Genomic DNA, 6,000 nt, shown 5'->3' on the forward strand with positions numbered 1-6,000 from the left:
TTGCCTAAGGAACAGCCTGTATCTGAAGGAATCTCATAGATTAGTCCTCCAATATAAAATCCTTTGTAGATCTGACTGTTTAAAATGTAAAATTTTAAACCTGAATAATCTCTTGAACCGCTGATTCAGGATTCTGCCTGCATGCCTCCTCAAACATTTTGCTCTCAGAGCTCTGGGGTAGGTCAGGTTAGGGCTACAGAAGACCTATGACAAACCCCCTTGCCCTTCCCTACCATCCAGAATGTTGACAGAGAGCCACCACTGCACACTGAAAAACATATGTAATTCAGGCACGACCATGTGTAGCTAAAATTCTAAAAGGACTTCATAAAACTACCTGAATCAGCAGAATAATGACTCATCCAAAATGCTCAAACCTTAATAGGGCAAAAAGAGACGGCTTCATTGTGACTATGGTAACAGGCCTCAAGATGGGGAGATTATTCTGGATTACTCTGGTGAGCCCAATCTAGTCAAATGAGTTTTTAAAACTGGAAGAGGGGCCAGATGCGGTGGCTCACACCTGTAATCCCAGCACTTTGGGAGGCCGAGGTGGGCAGATCACGAGGTTAGGAGATCGAGACCATCCTGGCCAACATGGTGAAACCCCATCTTTACTAAAAATACAAAAAACTAGCTGGGTGTAGTGGCACGTGTCTGTAGTCCCAGCTACTCCAGAGCTGAGGCAAGAGAATCGCCTGAACCAGGGAGGTGGAGGTTGCAGTGAGCCAAGATTGTGCCATCACACTCCAGCCTGAGTGCAGAGTGAGACTGTTCAAAAAAAACCGGAAGAGGGAGGCAGAAGGTTGAGGCTAAAGATGGCAGCAAGAGAAGGACTGGAAGTGGCCTCGATGTTCTGAGATGCCATGACCACGTGCAAAGACCCAAGAGATCCTCCTGGGAGAAAAGGGTGGCCTCAAGCCAACAGCTGGTAAGGAAATGGGGCCTTCAGTCCTATAACTACATAAAAATGAATTCTGCCAACATCTGAATGAAGAAGAAAGAGGCTCCACCCCTATTGCCTGTAAAAAGGAAACCAGCCCTGTAACTCCTTGGTCTTAACTGAGTGAAGTTATGTCAGACTCTTGAGCCACAGAAATGCAAGGTCATACATTTATGTTGTTTTAAGCCACTACGTTTTTGGTAATTTGTTATGACAGCCTAGAATCCTGATATATCATCAAAATGTGTGGCAAAAGTAATTATTCTATTGACACTTAAGAAAGGTATGGGAAGGATACAATTTTAGGAAGAGTTCTACTGAAGTGAAATTTGAGCTAGCTTTGAAGGACTCCGGAATGTGGACAGAATTTAGGAGGAAATAGTCATTCCTTCCCAAGCAAAGTTCACAGAGAAGAATCTGAGGAGAGGCCTCTGACTAAAGCAGAAGGCTTGTGTGGGGAAGGAGTTGGAATGAACTCTGGATTAGAAATGTGTTCTGGAGGGCTTTGCCTACAACATGAGAAATTTGAGCTATCAGAGGAAATTCTTATTTCAGCTCACCCCTATAGAGAAGCTATTTGAGTTTATCTGCTTGCTGCCTAACATGCACTGACATCATTGCATCTTGCTGCCTTTTCACACACCTCTTCAGCAACATCAAGGACAACAACCAACAAAAAGAATTCACATTTATTGAGTGATGACTAAATACTATGCACTATACTAGGAACTGTATTCATGTTATATACTAAATCCTCAACCCAAATCCTGTTTTTAAATGAATTCATTGAGGCTTAGATTCAGTTAACTCACATTAGGACACAGAACTGCCAGGGACAAATCCAGTGTTCAAATCTAGAGCCCAGAGTCTCAGCTGTTTTATGTAAGGCCATCTATGAGCATCAGATTTGCATTTCATTTTTCTTGCCTGGACACTATTTTATTCATGTGTGTTTTATTAGGCATCTCCAGATACAATAAAGATTATGCATGCTGACATATGTATAATCAACTGTTTTAAAAATGAAACTGAAAAATAGATCCAGTCATTCAGTCCAGAGAGAGGCTGATAATGACCACAGCATGATTCATCCAAAAATTGTTAATACATTATGGCCAAAAACTCCAGCTGGTTACAAAAATGATTCAAGGATCAAATATAAACCTAAGCAAATTTGCATCTGAGTCTAAAAAAACACCTGGCATTTATGCAACTACAGAGACTACTATACCCACAGTTTTATCTGTAGTGAAGTGCAGCTGGGACCCCAGCGTTGAATAGGTTAATAGAATTGCTTTTGTTTTATTCCGTTGAAGTATCTCTCTTTGATCCCATCATTCTCCATAGATTGTCATGACCGGAGGTAAACTGAACATCGGAAAAGGACCTAATTAACATTGTGCGCAAGTGAAAGAATAAATGAATAAAAGAATGAATGAGTGAATACGGATGCTGAGAACTGAGATGTGGTATCTCCATACTGGCAGAAGCTCCGAAAGAAACAGTCATCACTTCCTGTCCTACTGCACGCAATGTGTTAGGCAGTGCTTTGCTGAAATCCAGAATATAAAGTTAAACTTTATGAGTTAAAAGTTTGAACTTTTGAGTGAGATGTAATTAAGCACAAATTAGTTTGTAGAATCCTAAATGTCAGTGCATCTAAACAAAGTACATCTATTTTTATTTGAAAGCAAAAAATGATGACACATTTTTAGAGAATTAAAAGGTAATAAACTGATCATTGAACTTGAATTAATTTTTAATGGTAAAATTAATTTGTGTGAAGTAGAAAGATGTGGCTCATAATGTTTTATTGATGATGCATAAAAATGATCATAAGTCATTACTCATTCACTTGAAAGCCAACATTCTTCCAGGAGAATAAATTTGTTGTTTTTGTTTGATTGGATTTGATTTATAATTGTGTTTGATTAGGTAATATAAGTAAATATAAGAAATGTCAAAAAGTTAATCCTCTCATCCTCATCCATTGCTACTTTATTTTTCCTCTAGAGGCCGTTATAGTTTCTTTTGTATCCTTTCAGATAGCTGTATATCTACACTATGCCTATAAATCCACCTACCTAAAACCTAACCGTATACATAGGGTGTTTATTACTATAAAAGTCAGCAAGAGATGGTGGATATAAACCTACTTTTCCACAGCTAATTAGAAGGATAGCATTAACTAGAAATACCATTTGACCCAGCAATCCCATTACTGGGTATATACCCAAAGGATTATAAATCATGCTACTGTAAAGACATATGCACACATATGTTTACTGCAGCACTATTAACAATAGCAAAGACTTGGAACCAACCCAAATGTCCATCAATAATAGACTGGATTAAGAAAATGTGGCACATATACACCATGGAATACTATGCAGCCATAAAAATGGATGAGTTTATGTCCTTTGCAGGGACATGGATGAAGCTGGAAACCAGCATTCTCAGCAAACTATCGCAAGGACAGAAAACCAAACACTGCATGTTCTCACTCATAGGTGGGAAATGAACAATGAGAATACTTGGACACAGGGCGGGGAACATCACACACCAGGGCCTGTTGAGGGGTGGGGGGCTGGGGGAGGGATAGCATTAGGAGATATACCTAATGTAAATGACGAGTTGATGAGTGCAGCAAACCAACATGGCGCATGTATACCTTTGTAACAAACCTTCACGTTGTCCACATGTACCATAGAACTTAAAGTATAATTAAAAAAATATATGTGGCTATGAATGACAATAAATGGAGCTAATGGAGTATGCCTTATTGCTATTGTTTAGCCTCTGTACTGGGCAAATAGATTGTATGGTAGTTAAAATCATGGGCTTAAAATCTAGACTCCAGCAATGAGCTGTGTCACTACTCTATGCCTTGGTGTGTAAAATGTGAATTCAAACAGTGATGCCTGAGAGGATTACTGAGACAATTCAGGCAAGAAAATTTTAGAACAAGTCAATAAAAATTGATAGGGAAGAGAAAAGAAAGACAGCAAAGGTGGGCCAGTGAGTGTTCAGAAGATGAGTCAGTGAGTGTTCCGGTGTGTGCGTGTGTCCTTAAACTCAGAGTGCTTTGAAAAAAACTTTATAATTACATTGCCCATTTGCTTTCAGAAAATGAGATTATTTATTCATTTTTCAATCTCAATTCATTTTCAGTTAGAAAGCTCATTTACACATTTGGAATTTGTCACAATCGCAAGGATGTGGAACCAACCTGTGTGCCCATTGACCAATGAGTAGATAAAGAAAATGTGGTATATATATACCATGGAATACTACTCAGCCATAAAAAGGAATGAAATAGTGTCTTTTCCGCAACTTGGATGCAACTGGAGGCCATTATTCTAAGTGAAATAACTCAGAATACCATTATGTTCTCACTCATAAGTGGGGGGCTAAGCTATGAGGATGCAAAAACATCCAGAGTCATATAATGGACTGACTCTAAGGACTCATAGAGTGGGGTGAAGAATAAAAGACAACATATTGGGTACAGTGTACACTGCTCGGGTAAGGAGTGCACTAAAGATCTCAGAATTCACCACTAGAGAACTCATCCAGGTAACCAGCAACCACCTATACCCCCAAAACTATTGAAATAACAAATTTGGAATTTGAGATTTGAAACTTGATTCGAACACATTTCTTATTATTTTTCCAGCAATGTATTGAAGTAATGAATGAAATCATGTTAGAGTTTTCGAACCTCAAAGGCTTAGACTCTAAGTGATAGGTCAACAAACTATTGCTTTCCTATGGTTCTAGCTTTTGCACTAATTTACTGCTCCAAACCATTACGGCTTCTTTTTCTTTAGAATCCCATTGTACTTCTTTAACCTTGTTTCATCTGCTCTCTCACATTTGATGATTAATAATAGAGGACAAAAAATAAAATATATATAAAATACCCAGGTTTCTCATTCTCAACCACAGTGCATCAATTGAAAATCTCTTTAAAGGCAAGAAAAAAATGCTTTCAACAGGAACAGGCAGACATCAAAGCATACGTCTCTGCCATATCGGTCGTCATCGCTACAACCAGCCATGCTTCCACCTCTTTCATATTACCAAATGTAGTGCTGACAGAGAGGTGGGAGAAACTTAACCTTTTGGCAAACAGTAGATAGATGTGAAAATAGAACCAAGCAAATATATCCAGTTCCCCATAACCTCTCCTCAAAGGACCTCACTAAAGGTGATATCACCTTGGCTCCCATGACAACCCCCTGACAAAGATAAATAGGTGTCAAATATGCATTTGCTCCTAAGGCCTCTGGGAATTGCTACCGAGAACAAATGCGAAATTCAGGCTGAGTTAATCTCCTGATACGCCACTTAACGAAAAAGCCACAGAATGTGGGCTTGCCAACCTCAGCAGCCGCTAGTCGTGCTTCTGTAGGGCTGTCAGCACTCTCTAAAAAAGTAGGTTGATAAAATTAAGCAAGCAGTTTCTGCTGGCATTTTCATACCCCATGAAACACATGTTCTGTTTATAATGCAAACATGACTTCAGAGTTATGGGATCTTTTAAGGATTTATGCTGATTAAAAGATTTCTGATCTCAGGATTATGGTCTCAAAATGTAAAACTTGGTTGAGCCTACAGCAAGCAAGGTAGGGCTTTTCTTTGAAGAGAAGTTTAGACAAATATCTAGCAAATTTGAGCCATGAAGTTAATCCTTCTACAAAAGCAGTACTTTCCTTTGCCCTTCGAACACTCTAAAATAAATTTCTGCTCCCCAACTTAACATAGGTGCAACAATCAAATTCTGTTTAGTAGGGGTATTGTCTGCTGTGGAGAGAAAAAGAGCCTGAAGTGGAAGCTATTTTGGGGGTCACTTTTGCTTTTATATAATGTGATGATACAAAAAAAAAATTATTGTACCTAAGACAAATTCCACCAAATGTATGTATTAGTTACATTCAGTGTACTACAGTAATTAAGAGTTAAGTTTTAAAATGTGATGGCCTGGTAGGGTGTGGTGGCTCACGTCTGTAATCCCAGCACTTTGAGAGGCCGAGGTGGGTGGATCAAGAGGTCAG

The sequence above is a fragment of the Nomascus leucogenys genome, chromosome 14, assembly GCF_006542625.1.
Source record: "Nomascus leucogenys isolate Asia chromosome 14, Asia_NLE_v1, whole genome shotgun sequence".
NCBI lineage: Eukaryota > Metazoa > Chordata > Mammalia > Primates > Hylobatidae > Nomascus > Nomascus leucogenys.